This window comes from Bombina bombina, chromosome 6 (assembly GCF_027579735.1).
Source record: "Bombina bombina isolate aBomBom1 chromosome 6, aBomBom1.pri, whole genome shotgun sequence".
NCBI lineage: Eukaryota > Metazoa > Chordata > Amphibia > Anura > Bombinatoridae > Bombina > Bombina bombina.
In genome coordinates, this window is record NC_069504.1 from 278463213 (window position 1) to 278482647 (window position 19435).

Consider the following 19435-nt stretch of genomic DNA (forward strand, 5'->3'; position numbering starts at 1 on the left):
TCTTTCCATCTGTCGCAAGTATCTGAAAGAAAAATTAAGGAATTCTTGGTTGGATGGTCTCCGGTTATTAAGTTATTTCCAATCTCCCTGCAAAGGCAGATTTTAAAACCATTTGTGGCCTCAATTAGCTTTGCGGAACTAGTAATTCTCCAGGTTTTCCCCGATACTTGGTTTACCAATGGAGTAGGTTAGACTAGTCATCCATAAAAAGTGATCTCCAGGTAATATGATGGCATGGAGTAAGTCCGGAGGTGGGGGGGGGGGTCTTATCGGCTTTTTTTTTTTTTTTTCTTCTTCTTCTTCTTTCTCTTTTCTATGTTTTTGTTTTGTTTTTTTCTTCTTACCCTGACGCTGACTGGAAATTTTGAATATATATATATTTTATTGTTATCTGGTCCTGCGTGACTCAGAAATTGTTATTTTTGTATTTTATTTTTTTTTTGCTAAATGGCTAAGACTAATAAAGATAATAAAAAAAAGAAAAGAAAAAAAAGGGTTCCAGTGACCCAATCTGGTTCTGGCGCCTTTTTGCTCTGTAATTGATTTCTTTAACAACTTCCTCCACCAAAAATGGATTTGACAATGATTCTCAAACATCTTCTCCCAACACAGGGAGGTGAAGAGAATTAAAAAAAAAAAAAAAAAAAAAAAAAAAAGAAGCTGTAATCTTTTCAATGGGTGTAAGTTCTCCCATTTCAAAAGTTTCCATATTATACAATTTCTCATAAGAGGCGAAGGCTTTGCCAATATCAGCAGGGACATAGACTCTCCATTTCCACTCCTGGAACATTTGCCATCTTGCCCTTCAATATTCTTGCTAGTAGTGTGTTTGCTTCATTGCTCTTAAAGTACATCAGTGGTTTAAACCTAAGACCATGTCTTTGAATTTTTCATTTCCCTCTCCATTATCTGCAACCTTAAAGGGACAGTCACCATTATAATTGTTATTGTTTAAAAAGATAGATAATGCTTTTACTTCCGATTACCCAGCTTTGCACAACCGACATTGTTATATGAATATACTTTATAACATTTAAACCTCTAAATTTCTGCCTATTTCTAAGCCACTATAGACAGCCTTTTAATCACATGCTTTTTTATTTGCTTTTCACAACAGGAGACTGCTATTTCATGTGGGCCATATAGATTACATTGTGCTCATGGCAGTGGGTTCTGCACAACACAGCTAAAATGCAAGTCATTAGATAATAAATAAAAAGTCATGTGATCAGGGGGCTGTCAAAAGAGGCTTAGATACAAGGCAATCACAGAGGTTAAAAGTATATTAATATAACCATGTTGACTGTGCAAAACTGGAGAATGGGTAATAATGGGATTATCTATCTTTTTAAACAATAAAAATAATTTAGTTGACTGTCCCTTTAATTAAGCTATATCAGCTGCTATAATGGATGTAAGGTTATTTTTATTTAGGCTTTCCTTCTGTCTAAAAATCACACAGCAGTTTTCCCAAGGTCACACCTTTCTCTTGCCTACTCCTTGCCACACATTTAATGCATAATCCCCTGATGTAAACTTTAAATGCGGCCTGCCCAATCTGACCTGAAGAATAGCCTACTGGGTTAATACGTATGTATTCAGTGGCCCAATCTGTAATAAACCCCAGGAAGTCAGGTTCCTCCTATAGAGACTGTGGGAACTTTCAGGATGGCTTAGTTGACATTGCCATAGAACCCTCCATCGTAGGAGACACCGCTTCAAGGTCAGAACCATAAATAGGTATGTATATTGGAATCTAAAACCATGTTCAGAGTCCATGAATCAATAAAAGAAGTTCAGGCGAGAATAAGACTGATGGGGAGGAGCAATACGAGTAATCTCTATTATCAGGGTGGCAGGACCGCCAAATTAAATTAAGACAGTCTCTAAATTTGGAAGACAAAGATATTGTGTAAGGATCTACAGCACTTCCACACTGCATTCGCTTGTCTTAGGCTGGATCACACACCAAATTAAAAAAAAACTACCCCAATCCGGCTTTTGTGATTCTAGTAGATTCAGTACTGTCTTCAAAAATTTAAGTTGGTATTGATTAGGAGCATAAAAACATTGACCAGAGTAAAGATGCAATTATTAATCTTACAGACACACATCATCTTTTTCAATAAGAAGGTGTTAAAACAATAGGTTTCTATGAAATAAAAAGAGCTACCCTGGCTTCTACTATTTTTGCTAAATGGGGCAACATACACAATTGGGTATTGTGGTAATAAGACCACTTCCGCATGTACATTTTAAAGATTGTTAAAGGGACACTAAACCCACATTTTTTATTTCATGATTCAGATCGAGCATGCGATTTTAAGCAACTTTCTTTTTTACTACTATTATCAATTTTTCTTTGGTCGCTTTCTATTTTTAATTAAAAAGCAAGAATGTAAAGCTTAGGAGCTGGCCCATTTTAGGTTCAGCACCCTAGATAGCGCTTGCTTATTGGTCACTACATTCAGCCAACCAATAAGCAAGCATAACCCAGGTGCTGAACCTAAAATGGACCGGCTCCTAAGCTTTATATTCTTGCTTTTTAAATAAAGATAACAAGAGAACGAAGAAAAAATGATAAAAGGAGTAAAATTAGAAAGTTGCTTAGAAATGTATGCTCTATCTGAATCATTAAATAAAAATTTTGGTTTTAATATTCCTTTAAGATACTACTCTTCGTAGGCAAATTAAGTGCCTTAACATTCAACTATGAGGCATTATATTACAAGTATCTACATTGAAGAAAATATCAGATTAGATATAGGAGATAGATATATATAGGAAAAACTAGTAGGCTTTAGTATATGTGCAATTATATAGAATCGCCTCCTAATATGCTGCTCAGATAAAGGACAATATGAATAACAAATCAGTATACCAAAAGGAATAGTACCTTCCTTGTGAATCAATAACTTTGTTGGGTATCCCTACCTGTATCTCAGCCCTTTATCTCTAAGGGCTCTAGTGACTTCACAGGAAAGGACTCTTCTGTAGAGTATATTGTGAAAGATCTGTAAAGACTTGATCATGCTGTAACCACTCCAGAAAAGCAGGCTTTCAGGATATCCTCCTTATATGTGAAATAGTGAAGTTTAGCAGTCACATGCTCTAGTTTGTCCACTAAGATATCTTACCCCTTAGTACTCTACCAAGGCATCTTGAGGTTTTGATGGTTTTGGTTTTTTTTGTTTGTTTGTTTTTTAAAGTGCCTACAGAGGTCTGTGATATATTTTTCTAACTCGTTTGTAACCTCTTCAGGTATTCCTCTGAACCTCAGTTTGTCATGGTGCAATGTGTCCTAAAGATCTGCTTTTTTGGTGGAGTACATCTATAGGATCAGCTATGTTCTGTTCTATGTTCTATGTTCTGAGATTAAGTAAATTAGCTTGTTCAATTGCAAGATCCTCCTGCTTCCATTCTAAGGTCTTAGTCCATTACCTGACAGCTGCAATTTCCATTCTAAACTCAGCCACTAGGCCCCTAATGCCCTTGGGGAGAGACTCTTGGAAAGTAATTACCCTTTGTGCAAGGGTGTCTACAATTTCTGATGCAGAGACACCTCCCATAGTACCAGTTAGTTGCAGTTGCAGCTGAGGTGCAGTTGTAGAGTCTGTTAGCTGAGCAAGGCTCTGTTACATTGTGTGTATTTCTCCTCTACAGCTATTGATTACAAAGAATCCACTGCAAATTTCTTTATTATAGAGGCAGGATTTGAACGTGTCGCAATAAAAACATTACAGGATTATTGTTGTCATGGATAAGACATACTATTTTAATGAAGCTTTGAGAAAGCTTTCTGATAATGCTATATATTGTTTGCTACCTTACAACCCAGTATAAAAGTTTAAAAAAGACATGTGTAAGCTTATTGAAGATGGTATTCTATTGGGTATATTCAGTGTTACGGATTTGGAAATATTGGTTCCTGAGAACCCCATCACTCCATTGTTTCATCATGTACCCAAGGTACATAAAAATAAAGATTTCCCGCCAGGGAGACCCATAGTGGTCTGTATAGGCTCACTGTTGGAACCCCTGGGGGAATGGATGGAAACAATTTTGCAGCCCATAGCCAAAAGATAGCGGAGTTATCTTCAGGATACATCACATTTGTTGCTCACTCTTGACACAGTTGAATGGCAACCCAACTATTGTTGGGTTACTGCAGACATTACATCTTTGTATACCAGCATACCACAGTATTTAGGTATTAGAGCTGTTGAATATTTTTTGGAGAAAGAAACAGACTTGGAAGCATGTAAAAGATGTTATGCTGGTGAGGTTTTACAATTCTTACTTTCACATAATTATTTTATGTTTGACAATGAGTACTACTTGCAAGTAAGGGGGACCGCCATGGGGGCAAAATTTGCCCCAGCATTTGTGAATATTTTTGTTGTGTGGTGGGAATTGTCACACATTTACACCAAAAGGAACCCCTGGAAGGAGCAAGTAGTGTTTTTTGTTCGATACATTGATGATTTGTTACTTCTAGTACAAGATGATGAAAATGACAACTTTTTGGAGAAATGTTTGGCATATTTAAACCGAAATGAGTTGGGTTTACTGTTCAGTTAGAAATTATGAGGGTAGACCTAATTGCACCAAAAAGCAGCAAAATACACGTTATGGATAGGGACATTGAGGATTCAGTAGTATTCACTACTGAATACTCCCAACAATATAATGATGTGGTAAAGATTCTTAAAAAACATCTTCACATACTATCATGGGATGAAGTCCTTAAACCATTCATTAAGATATGCAGGTTTGTTCCCAAAAAAAAACAAACAAAAAAAAAAAAAACTTTGGCAAGATTACTTGCCCCATGTTTAGTGAAAAATAATGAAAGTTTAGGTACTCTTAATTGGCTATCTAGAAAAAGGAAACTCTAAATGTGGGAGTAGAGATTGTACTACTTGTTCCCATTTGATTAAAGGATACTCTTGTCTCAAGTTTTGATAATGTACAACATACCATAACATTTTATGCCAATTGTAAAACCAAATTTGCTGTCCATCTTTTGACCTGCAATATTTGTGATTGCCAATACGTGGGTAAAATCTCACGTGAGATTAGGACTAGATTTGGCGAGCATGTCAGAGACGTTAAGAACTATTGCAAAGACTCAGCTGTAGCGAACCATTTCAATTCATTCAATTTTTTTACATATTGCAGATATATCTGTGCAAATGATAGACATAGCTACTATTCCGCTTAGAGGTGGTAATAGACAAAAAATACTGGCATTCACGCCAAACAAATGGCATGAACAAGGAGTGTGATATTAACTATTTTATAGATGACTAGCCCTATTTTTAAGGTGTAAAAGTATGGCTATCACACCTTGTTCATTTCTATTTAAAGGGACAGTCTACACCAGAATTGTTATTGTTTTAAAAGATAGCTAATCCCTTTATTACCCATCCCCTAGTTTTGCATAACCAACACAGTTATATTAATATGTTTTACATCTGTGAATATCTTGTATCTAAGCCTCTGCAAACTGCCCTCTTATTGCAGTTCTTTTGACAGACATCCATTTTAGCCAATCAGAACTGGCTCCCTGGAACTCTACATGCGTAAGCACAGTGTTATCTATATGACACACATGAACTAATACCCTCTAGTGGTGAAAAACCTGTCAAAATGCCCTGAGAGAAGAGGCGGCCTTCAAGGGCTTAGAAATTAGCATATGAACCTCCTAGGTTTAGCTTTGAACTAAAAATACCAAGTGAACAAAGCAAAATTGGTGATAAAAGTAAATAGGAAAATTGTTTAAAATTACATTCTCTATCTGAATCATGAAAGTTTATTTTGGACTAAACTGTCCCTTTAAAATAAAATTCCATGTGTTGTTCATATTCTAACAAATAACTTTCCTTATTAATTGACTTATAGGTTGAAATTTAAAGTTGTCAAGTCGTAATATTGGTCCTTGAATTTGGATGCATTTACATATGTTCATGTTACAATGCAGATGTATTCCATATGTTATTTACATATAATGAGTTAGTTCATATTCGCATAAATTGATCCTGATGTTTGTTTTTATATTTCTAATGTTTTTTTTTTAATTAATCCATTCAGTTTAATAAGGAAGGGGTTAATGACTTGCCCTATATATGGGTGTCACTTCTTTTTCACTGCAGCCTATGATTAAGCACCACTAGAGGGTGTGAAATGCATCAGCCCGTTACCTCTGTACTCCCTTGTTCTGTGTCTTGCGTTGCATCTTGTGTCTTTAAGCTTTCCATTAAAGTATATATTTTTATTTTTTAACTGTGGAAGCAGTGCCTGAATTTTTTCTTCTTGGCTATGATATTGCATTTGCGGTTTGATCAGACTGCCGCTACAGCACTCCGCTAGTACAATTTTTATTGGACGTTTCTCTAAGTTGACTGGTTCCGGGTCGGTCCATCGCAGCTGAACAACATGGGCTTATTCTTTGTTTGCAGGATTTACTTTCTTCTTCAGGCCCTGTGGCATTATTTTTTTTCATACTACTCCACTCAGAAGTTTATCATAAAGGGAGTATGCACAGCTTGAGAGGCCAGAGAAATGCAAAAGCATTAGAGAAAGATCTAAATTTGTAATATCCCTTCTCAGCTCTAGTCAGAAAGCAGGTTAAACCGTTAATAAGGAATGGGAATTATGGCAAGTACCCATTAAGGGCAAGCAAAAAGGGATAGGGTTGGTGCAAGGAGCAGCAGGTGATTAGGCCTCTAGGTCCAAGTTTTGGAAAACAATTCCTCACAGGTTTCACATGGTACAAATGAGCATCCCAGGTAATCCCCTAGCTAATATAGTCTGTTAGTTTTAGACTTTATTGAGAAGCTGCGATCCTTATATTCCAAACTCCAGCATTAGTGAGAGACATACCCACTAGGGGCAAGACAAAGGAGTAGGGTCAATGACTAATACCCATTTAGGGCCAGTAAATAGGGAGAGGACTAGTGCCAGAGGTCAACCTAAGATTTGGTCATCCGTTAGTCAGGTCAAAAGGTAGGGGCTTTCATCCTCTATATAAGAGTGACCTACAAATATCTCACACAGAAAAATAACTGTCCAAAGCTTATTGGGCAGAGATGGAACACTTCACCCAAAGGCCATTTAGTATGCAACATGTAATAGCTGATCTGGGGTAGCCTAATGCTCAGGTGTCTCTGTGAGTAAAGTGGCTATCACAAATACACCTACTGAGGGGCCAAACGGCTGTAGTTTGATTGTACATAGTGTAGTCTTAGATGTAACTATAGGGATGCAGCTGGTACTTACAACAAGAATATCTGTTACCACGGCTTCAAAGCATAAATTGTGTGGGCTGCCAACTACCACCACCTTGGTTAATAAAGTAGGAGTCAAAGCAGCCCTACTAAACAAATTATCCTGTCCAGAAGGCCTCAGACCACCAACATGTTGGATATTATAAGATTTACCAAAACAAAGCAAAATTACTAATAGAAGAATATTGGAAAGTTGTTTACAATGGTTTGCTCTATCTGAATCATGAAAGAATAAAATTGGGTTTCATGTCCCTTAAAAAGGCAGTAAAAATCTATACATAGGCAACCAATGCCTTTGCCCTCCCATAAATACTTCTTTCCTGTTGTGTGGGAGGAAGTATGGCTCCTCCATATACCCCTTAGTATGCAAAGGATGTCTATGCTGGGCAGATGTTAACATTCATCAGCATAGACACCCATTTACTGGGTGAAAGGACGGAGCATGTGCTGTTTCTTAAGGGGGGGGGGGACCATGTAAAGATAATAGGGACCACCATAGCACAGAGGTGTGATCACTGAAAAAAATGTGTAGGCCCTGGCAGCAACAGGCTAAATGCCTGCTCTGTGTGACATTCTATATACTGGGGTTAAAGGATTGCATTGTGTGGGTTACTGGCAATAAGGAGGTTAACTTACTGATCTGTGTGTTTTTATAGTGGAAAGGGGGCTAAGTGTTGTGTTCTGTGTATTATTGACAGGAAGGTGTCAAGCACTCAATTGTGAGAAATATAAATGAGGCAAACAGAATATTAAATTAGAGGAGAGGGGGCAGTAGATTTCTGTGTCTGCCGGGCTTAGCACTCTTCCCCGTATAATGCAGCAATGAGATTATATATATATATATATATATATATATATATATATATATATATATATATATATATATATATATATATATATATATACACACACATACACACACATACATACATACATATACACACACACACACATACACACACACAAACTAGAAAATAAACATAGATTAATAGGGTCTACTAAGGTTAAAATATTGATGAGCATGCTTAAATCAATCCACACGATCTAGTGTACATTCATTCAACTACTCTAAAGCAGAACAATAGTGTGTTTTATATTTGGACTAGATGAGAAGGCTGAGGATCCTAATCCATTTAATGTATCCTCAAACTTGTAATATTAGTATTTGAACAAGACTGGTTACCCCACCTCCACACCCATTACTAATGAAGATTTCCAATCCTTCTAGTGTAGCTTAAAGGGACAGTACAATCAAAATTAAATTTTCATGATTCGGATAGAACATGCAATTTTAAACAGCTTTTCAGTTTACTTCTATTATCTTTGCTTTGTTCTCTTGGTATCCTTTGTTGAGTAAATCTGGGTAGACTCATATGAGTATATGAGAGTGCATGTGTCTAATTATTCTATGGCAGCAGTGTTTGCTACTGTGTATTTCATTGCTATAAACAATGTTGCAAACACTGCTGCCAGATGGCTAAATACGTCATTCTCTTTCTAATCCACTTATATTTAAAAGGGACACTAAACCCATTTTTTTTTCTTTCATGATTCAGATAGAGCATGCAATTTTACGCAACTTTCTAATTTACTCATATTATCAATTTTTCTTCGTTCTCTTGCTATCTTCATTTAAAAATCAGGAATGTGATTCATAGGAGCCGGCCCATATTTGGTTGAGAACCTGGGTTATGCTTGCTTATTGGTGGGTAAATGTAAGCCTCCAATAAGCAAGCCCTATCCATGGCGCTGAACCTAAAATGAGCTGGCTGCTAAGATTTACATTTCTGCTTTTAAAATAAAGATAGCAAGACAACGAAGAAAAATTGATAATAGGAGTAAATTAGATAGTTGGTTAAAATTTCGTGCTCTATCTGCATCATGAAAGAAAAAAATTTGGGTTCAGTGTCCCTTTAATTTTGCTGTTACTGCCCCTTTAAGTGTTTTATATATCAGCACTTCTAAAGCTTTCACCCACCCACTATTTACCCAAAGCAATGAAAAAAAAAATATATCTCATAATAAAATATACACAGATTTATAGCACCGATTATAAAATTTCAGAGACACAAACTTATCATAGAATTTATTTCACTCACCTGGCTCAGGAACAGGAATAAAACAGGTTTCTTTCATCAAAACAAAAAATATTTTATATTCTTTATAAGTAGACTCAAAATAAGTAATTATTTAGCATGTACAGTAATTTGTACATAAAGCAACAAACAATACAGGTACAAGCCAGCTCAGGAAGGTACTCTATGTGATGCAAATGGAGATAGAGAAATAATGCTCATAAACCAACACAAAGAGAAACAAGACTGGGTTTAGGTTGGTATATACATCTATTAAATGCACAAGATCAGACATGGAAATCATCATTTTAGCAAAAAAAATATGAGAAGACTAAGAGCTCTATTTATCAATCCATGGCGGACAGGGGCATACACATTCTCCCCTGTCTGCCTGAACTCTCCTTTGGCGGGCAGCAATGTGCTGCCGCAATTTAACATTGCACGCGAGTGCTCCTTTGCACTCGCGTGCAACCCTGCCCATGCACAGCCAGTCACACGTGGGCAGAAGCTGTCAATCTCATCTGAACGGGGAGATTGAAGTTTTCCAACTAAGAGGTGGAGAACAGGATAGGAAAGCAGCAGTCTGATGCTCACTGCAGTTTCTCTTGTGCGAACCTGCAGTCAAAGGGTGAAGAAGGGCTTGATACATTGAGCCCTAAATACCAGAGATTTAAATGCAGAAATCTTTGATACACCAGGTTACTACAAGCCTCTACCTGCGGTTATCAGGCTCTCTCACAAAAGGGGTTAATTAGCTTGCATGTGAAATTGCTATGGGCCATACCCTAAGGCCCAGGGGTCATAATAAACCTTTCACATAATTGTATCTGTGTCTCTCCAGACTGAATACTTTGTGAACCAGTAAGTCATTTTCTAGTACTTTGAACTCACAGTAGCAATATTCCTTTGTCTCAGCTGCATGAAAAAAAAAGGAAAAAAACTGAATATATATATATAAAATCAACAAAAAAAGCTAAAATATAAAAGAACATATACTTGTTTTGTCTACAATAATATTTAATGGGATGCAAAACAAATGCTTGTGATTTCAAACAACTTTCCAATTTACTTCTATTATCTAATTTTTGTTTTGTTCTCTTGATATCCATTGTTGAATAGGATATCTAGGTAGGCTCATAAGCTGCCAATTGGTGGCCATCCATGCATGCCTAATGTTACTGATTCAACAAATATGTTCACTAGCTCCCTAATGCATTGCTGCTGCTTCACCAAAGGATAACAAGAGAATGAAGCAAATTAGATAATACAAGTAATTTGGAAAGTTGTTTAAAATTGTATGTTCAATCTGAATCATGAAAGAACATTTTTTGTTTTTCATGTCCCTTTAAAGGTTTAAACACTCACCATGAGATATGCAATTGGCATTTTTTATATGATCCATGTTATCTAGTGGGTCATGTGACCCTTCATTTGAAGAAAAGATCCTCAACACACGCAATTTTTTTTTTTCTGAACTCACATATTCACATTCATTTCAGCCAAATGACATTTAGAGGGCCATATTACATTAAATCATTTAAATAACGTCCTAACTTTCACATTAGGGGTCTCATGGGTACCCAGTTTTATGACACAAATTGTACATCAACCATGATATCCAGCTGTAACATGACCCTTCTTTTTTCAGAGAGGAAAGTGATCAATGGTATACTATTTATTTTTGTGTTGAAGAAACCCTCTCTCATTTATTACTCAAATTTAACATTTTCACACTTCTTATATGAAAAGAGCTGCATAGAGGTTAAGGGCTCTTTTTTGCCTGCGCTAGTTTGTTTTCTGTTAGTATTTCTAAAATGTTCTCACCTATCCTCCATGTAAAAAAAGTTTGTCTTGTTAAAAAAAAACCCATAGAATGGGCAACTACTGTAAAAAAAAAAAATAATTACACATGACAAACGGTCATGAAGATTAAGCCTGAGGTAAATAGAAGGGGCCATATAGATTGACATACTTTTACATTTATTATTAACTATATTGCTTATGTTAATTGGTTGCATAGATAGAGTTTAATCATTGAAGTAAGTACTGTATTGATGTGTGGAGGCTGCTAAGGTTGTACATGAGAAATAGAAAGTGCTTGTACTGTGTTAATATATATATATATATACACACACACACATACATACATATACACACACATACATACACACAGAAGTATATTTAAAGAGACATGAAACCCCAAAATTTTCTTTCATGATTCACATAGAGAATACAATTTTTAACAACATTCCAATTGACTTCTATTGTCTAATTAGCTTCATTATTTAGATATCTTTTGTTGAAGAAATAGCAATGCATATGGGTGAGCCAATCACGAGGCATCTATGTGCAGCCACCAATCAGCAGATACTGAACCTATTTAAATATGCTTTTAAACAAAGGATATCAGGACAATGAAACAAATAAAATAGAAGTAAATTGGAAAGTTGTTTAAAAATGCATGCTCTTTCTAATTCATGAAAGTTAAAAAGACTTGGGTTTCATGTCCCTTTAAGACTTAAAGGGACACTGAACCCAAAATTTTTCTTTTGGGATTCAGATAGAGCATGACATTTTAAACAACTTTCTAATTTACTCCTATTATCAAATTTTCTTTATTCTCTTGGTATCTTTATTTGAAATGCAAGAATGTAAGTTTAGATGCCGGCGCATGGGTTGTTCTTGCTGATTGGTGGATAAATTCATCCACCAATAAAAACAGTGCTGTCCAGAGTCCTGAACCAAAAAAACCTTAGATGTCTTCTTTTTAAAATAAAGATAGCAAGAAAACAAAGAAAAATTGATAATAGGAGTAAATTAGAACGTTGCTTAAAATTGCACGCTCTATATGAATCACGAAAGAAAAAAAAAATTTGGGTTCAGTGTCCCTTTAAATATAACCTGCTTTCCAGCATGTACATCTACTTATATGCAGCTTACATTAAAAAAAGAAAGTTTAACAAAAAAGTTATATATTTATATCAAAATACACTAGTGACAACAAAAGGAAGTTTTTTTTTAACTTACCAACTTCAACAAACTCATTGTCCTCCAGAGCATCATTCAATTTGTCATCAAGATCAAGTAGTCCAAGGCCCTTACATCTCCGCAGGTAAAATTTCACATCATCCACACAATCAAAGCCACCATTATCTGGTCTGTTTTTTATGTATCTCCTCAGAGCCTCCTTACCCAGCCACTTAACAGTGTCTGAGCCATCTTTACAGGGTACGGCCAGCCACTCTCCCCGCACGTGGACAGTATACCTTGGCATGGTGCCCTTCTGACACCCTCTGGAGACAGTGTGCAGACTTTTTTCCTAAATTCAAAATGAGAAGCACTGGGTAAGCCAAGCCAAGGTTTTGCAGTATATAGACTTTTGGTAAAGGAATGTTTTTTGACCAATCAACAAGTAGCTTCTCCAAATATTAGGCCCGCCTTTAGGGTTAATAGTTGAAGAAACTAAACCTATTCAGTTTAGACCTCTTAGGCACACCCAATTCCCTTCTAAAGTAAACACATGTGAAAATGAATGAGTTTCAAACTTATTTGTTGTACATTTCAAGAAAAAAAAAATGATCTAATTTGCATTTGGTTTTTAATATATTTTAAAATTGTTATGAATGATGTGCTTTATTCAAAACTACAGATTTTGAATGATTATCCAAAATTAGTGTGATCATATATTTGTGAGGCATGTCACTGTACACCGATAAGGATGTAGTGTGTTCCCATTTTAGGCAGTCCACTTCTATAAAAGTATGAGCTGCACCCATACATGCTTCAAAATGAAATTACCTGTTTTATCTTAACCTTTTTCATGCTAAACATATTAACACATTTAATGTATACACTTTCATATGCATGATAGACATGTGTTGCTATTAATATGCCTTGAAATCAGAGAGGCTGACATAACAGAAGAGGCACTTTTAGTAGTTATATTACCATACAAGACTGGGCATACTTATGTAGTTCATTACAAGAAACTTTGTATTAAAAAACATAACCTTTACACTGAGATAGGGAATGTGTATAACCATAGATTACAGAATAAACCCTTGTATTAAATGTCCATATTCACTACTGATTTATGCCAATACTAGATGGTTAGTAAAATATCAGAATAGGTAAATAAGGCAGTCTCTCTCCCCCTATATACAGCTGTAAAACCTGTCCTGTTTTGTTCACACTGGCTGCTTTTTGAATACAGCTTTATGCCAAGGGAGCTTATAGCCACTTCTCAAGGGCTACAAAAAAGTGAGAATTTGAAAATGTCTTAGTTTATCTACTTTGTAACAAGTACAATAATCATAAACCTGAAAGTAATGAACCCCTGTTCAAGATTCTTAATAATCACCTTCTTCAACAAAATTAACAATAACAAAATCTATATTCTTACTTAGTGTACTATATGGATGCAGGTGATCGTCATAGACGTATTGCTAATATTAAACATGTTTTTAATTTTGTTATACTATTTTCTTATAAGTGAATAATAAGCAAGCCTGTGAATTTGCAGGTGTGTTGATACAACGGTCTGCTCTGACATGTCCACAGTCCTAAAGATTGATGAAAGGCAAATCACACCAGGTGTTGCTACCTGCCCTGGTATTTTAACTATTTCCCTGTCAAAGGTGCAAACAAATCCAGTTTCAAATAATACTAAAAAAGTTGCATATTAAAATTAACATCCATCTTTGCTTAATAGGAGATTAAATGATCTCTTGTTTGTTGCATATAAACAGATATTAGAGGTTTATAATATATATATATATATATATATATATATATATATATATATATATATAAATACAGGTTCTATCATCTATCTATCTATCTATCTATCTATCTATCTATCTATATCATTATTGTTTTCATTAATATGGAGTCTTTATGCCTACCAATGTATTGGATGTGCACAAACAAGCATTTATTTATTGTTTCAATTCCAATATAAACAGCTGTAAATTAATTTTTTTCATTCATATATATATTTGTTTATATATGTTAGCATATATAATTGATTCTCTTTTATCTGCATTTAAAAAAAATATCTAAATTGACGGTTCCCTTAATAAAACACTTATTATTGTTCACTGATGAGAATCATTTATTTTCGGACCTGTATTTTTTTTAAATAATATAAAACACATTTTATGGCTTCCTGTCAGAGGTTAAACCATGGAATTTGTTAGTGCAATAACAAGGTAATGTGTGAGCTATCAGGAGGTTATTTACGAACACAGCTTTTTATATTTATCTTTGCTTTGCAAGGCCATGAAAAAAAAACCATAATTATAGCGGTATTTAAACTAAAAAACTGGCAAAAACTAGTTACAAACTTACCCTATGATAAAAGGTTTTACTTGACAAACACATTAACCAAGTATCTTTTCTAAACTATTACTGTTTGTTCATCATATAGTCATCCTTAAAATTAAACAAACTGAACTTTGCTTAGGGACAGTAATATTATTTCAATGTTTTACAATAATGTTAATGTTTTGAAATTATAAAATTTTAGCATTTAAAGGGACATAAAACCCAAATTTATGATTCAGATAGAGTATACAATTATAAACAAAAAATAAATAAAATTGAAAATGTATTTATATTATCTAATTTGCCTTAATCTTTTGGTATCCTTAGTTGAAGGAGCAGCAATGCACTCCTTGGAGCCAGAGGAACACATCAGGTGAGCCAATGACAAGAGGTATATATGTGCAGTCACCAACAGCAGCTAGCTCCCAGTAGTGCATTACTGCTCTTGAGCCTACCAAGGTATTTTTTTCAACAAAGGATAGCAAAAGAATTAAGCAAATTAGATAATAGAAATAAATTAGAGAGTTGTTTAATTTTGCATGTTCTATCTGATTCTTGAGTTTAATTTTGACTTCACTGTCCCTTTAAGGTTAATGCTTATTTCATGTTATTATATATATATATGGATATGCAAAATAGTTAAAGGGACAGTAAAGTCAAAACTAAACATATTTTTTTTTAATTTTAAACAACTTTCCAATTTACTTATATTACCAATTTGGCTTAGTTCTCTTGGTATCCATTGTTAAAGAGTAATCATAGGCGATTTTAGGAGCATACACGTGTCTTTAGCCATCTGGCAGCAGTGTTTGCAACAATGTTTATAGCAATGTTATACATAGTGTCAAACAGCTGGCATATAATGCTACAGACACTCTATGACAGCAGAGTTTGCAACTATGTATAACATTGTTTTAAGCATTTTTGCCTGATGGACACATACACGCTCCTTAACTCACCTAGGTTACTCTTTAACAAATGATACCAGGAGAAGTAAGCCAGATTGATAATAGAAGTAAATTGCATGCTCTGTCAGAATCATGAAAGTTTAATTTTGACTTTACGGTCCTTTTAAGCAGTAAAAAACACAAAGTGGAGAAATTTAATTGAACATTAGGTAACTGTCACGTCCTTTGTAATTTAATGGAAAATATTAACTCAAACAGATTGGGGTTTTGCATTTAGTAAATAGTTGCATTATAAAATATATAAAAAGAAGTGATTTTAAGTTATGTTAATGAAGGCTGTAAATGGACATAAAAATATTCTGTCATACATATGAAAGAGCATTGTTTTAATATCTTGTTATAAATATTTTTGCCTAGCAAGTGTTGTCAGTCTTATACCACAGTATTACCTGCACACATCATCTAATGCTCACTGATTAATAAATAAATGTAAAAAAACTACAATGTCCCTTTAAAGTCACCCACAAAAAATGAATGCTGGAGCCTGTTTTGTCTTCTGAGTCTAATTTGTAAAGTTCATTACTGTGAATGTGCCCAAAGCAGCTTATTGATTAGTCTTGGTGTAATTGTTGATAGAAGATAGTAGGGCTCTATTCCAAACAAATAGTGCATCACCCAAGTCAAAATTGAAATATGCAGTTTAAATAGAAGCATTTTTGTAAAATGTTTCCATTAGCAAAAATACTTCTAGTAAAAGTTATCACAGTTATTCAGCGGCATACGCACATATGCTGTGAGGGTCTGTATATCAGTATTTAACCCTTTCGTGACAGGGCTAAAGTTCCTACATCGGAACAACTGTTCCAATGTAGACAAATTGAAACTGATCGCGAGATTTCAATTATTGGATTGCGTCTGGGAGGCGTCCCTACAACCCTAGGAACACCCTCCAGACCGCGATCAAATCCTGGAAGCACAGAAGGCTTCAGGACAGCCGTTAGCTATGATGTTCTATTTCGTCATAACGGCTTTAAAGCCCAGTGTAATTATGACAGAATAGAACGGCATAACGGCATTAAAAGGTTAAACACCACACCTTCTCAGAGAGTCAACAGTGACTTGTACCACACAAATTAGTATTTCAAAGAAGCCATAAACACCCACACAGCTTTCTGAGCAGGCATAGTGTTTGCTATTTAGCGATGCTCCGAAAGCCGAAGCTGCATTCAACAATTTTCGGAAACCGGATATATTCATGTTAAAGTGCAACACACTAAGATCTGTGCAAATCCAGATCTTACTGTATTGCACTTTCACAAGAATAAATCCGGCTCCAAAAATTTCCCAATGCGGCTTGTAGCTACCATCTTCAGCATTCGGATCGGCATGAAATAGCCGAATGCCCATGTTTAGTGTTTGAATACTGGTGCACAGGCTCTCACAGCATATAACCATTTGTTCCAGAAATCGTTTTATCTTTATGCTCTTGATAAAGGCTTCTTTTAGCCAAAACGCGTTGAGCTGTATTTTAAATAAAACCTGAAGACACCTTTTGTGATGATTTTAATAAAAGGCTTATTTTAACTGCAATCTCATGAGCATAACCAGTTTGTGCGCCTACCACATTGTATGAAATCTGCTACACTATTGTGAGCTCTTTTATTTTGGAGGTGAAAGCAGCAAGGTTGACTCAGAAGACGTGAGCAGCTTGGTTCCCTGAAGGTGACACAGCGCCGCCACTTTCAACACTTCCTGCTTCTATACACGGTTTGGGAGAACCGGGACTGGCAGCGAGCACCTGAAGGGAAGTTCTAACATTGCTTTATACTCAGTAATATCTTTTACTAGAAGCATTTTTGCTAATAGAAGTATATTGCAAAAATGTTTTAATTTCAAATTGAAATGCACCGATGTACATTTCAAATGTGATATTTAAATTCCTTTTCATTTAAATCCAATTCTGATTCTGTTTGGAATTCCTATAATAGCTGTTTCTTTTCAAAACAATTACATGCATTAGTGTTACAGAAAGACCCCCTAATCCTTAAAGGGTACAACGTGACCCAATTATTCCAGTCCATCATAAAAATACTTTATGACAGATTTGATCATTGCCCAGTTATATTAGTGTTAAAGTCATTTCTCATGCTTGTTTACAAATGAATCTAAAGTTCTACATGTCATTAGTTCAATTTTATGGTTACGTGAAAAAGAAAAACTGCATTCAAACATATTAGGTTAACATCAATATTTTACTTTTGCTTTGACCACTTATATTTTGTTTTCTTGAAAGTCTCTGAATGTCCTTGGGGGAAAAAAACTACTTGAAAAGCCTGTGATATGCTTATTTCCAATGATTTATGTGATGGCTTATTTCTGTTATTTCTATTTTTCATTCTATTGCCAGGTCTTTTTATTGATTGCAATTGCTTTGAATATCAGTTGCTATAGAATATGTTTGGGTACAACTTTAAGCTGATTGGAATGGATACCTTAGTCCCATAGATTTGCTAACAATCCAAAAAATGATGCCTCTCAAAGTTTTGTGTTATCATCTAATTCACTATGATTTGGAGGACTATATTAAAAGGACACTGTACCCAAATTGTTTTCTTTTGTGATTCAGATAGAGCATGATATTTTAAGCAACTTTCTAATTTACTTATCTTATCAAATTTTCTTCATTCTCTTGGTATCTTTATTTGAAATGCAAGAAAGTAAGTTTAGATGCAGGCTCATTTTTGGTGATCAACCTGGGTTGTTCTTGCTGATTGGTGGATAAACTCATCCACCAATAAAAAAGTGCTGTCCAGAGTTCTGAATAAAAAAAAAAAGCTTAGATGTCTTCATTTTAAAATAAAGATAGCAAGAGAACGAAGAAAATTGATAATAGGAATAAATTAGAAAGTGGCTTAAAATTGCATGCTCTATCTGAATCATGAAAGAAACAAATTGGGTTCAGTGTCCCTTTAAGTTTAGTGAATCTACTTCCAAGGATAACATAAATTGTTAGATTTTTCTTCATGGAGAGTTCCTTTAATTTGTAAGTAACTCTATGGGACTCTGTACAAAATATAGTGATGTTAAATGTATCACCAGCCATTTGTGTTTTTTCTTTATTTATATATGTTTTTACTTTTTCTGTGCTCTGATAATGATGTAAACAGGGAAAAGTATGACTCAATTAAGAAAAGCAGGAATAAAGAGACACTGACATATTTTTGATTTAACTAAAAAAATCTTAATCAAGGGCTAACAAACCAAAGTGTTGTTACTTTTGGCCCTAAGCTGGAATAAAGATTGTTTTATATTTATGCTGGAGAGACTTTCTGTATTCTACATATTTTTTTAACCTGTACACAAAAATAAGGACTTTCTGTTTTTATGCTTGTGAGGTGTGGTACTTTCCACCCATGGAAATGTGGGAAAAGGCATAGTGTGCAAAAAGAGACTGCACCCTGAGTGGCACTGGTCTTGTGGACAAGCACAGTTTTTCTAGCTATTGTTCTGTCTCAGTGAGTGCATCTCTCTATTTTCTTGATTTTATGTAAATTACGCTTAGGTCTCCCTAAGAGTAAAAGGGGGAAACCAGACGTGGACTCCTTGCACACATGCCCTAGAGATATGCAACTGCACCTCACTGACGAGGCCCAAGAGAGGCCGAGACGTATGTCTGGGGTTTGTTGCTTCCCTTGTTCAGAGAAGAATTGCCTGGTATTTCAGTGCTGGACTGTCATTGGGCAGGATCAGACTGATATGCTACAGGATAATTTTTCTCTGTGAAAAGGCATAGTGTGCAAAAAGAGACTGCACCCTCAGTGGCACTGGCCTTGTGGAC

The 19435-nt window shown here is 35.2% G+C and overlaps 1 long non-coding RNA gene across 1 annotated transcript in view; it reads right to left on the reverse strand.

Annotated features, from left to right (window-relative positions):
* Positions 1-12394: 12394 nt before the first annotated feature.
* Positions 12395-19435, reverse strand: part of LOC128665030 (uncharacterized) — a 42319-nt gene continuing 35278 nt past the window's right edge. Inside the window, exon 3 of the long non-coding RNA XR_008402971.1 lies at positions 12395-12683. This is a non-coding gene — a long non-coding RNA (uncharacterized LOC128665030). The remainder of the gene's footprint in view (positions 12684-19435) is intronic.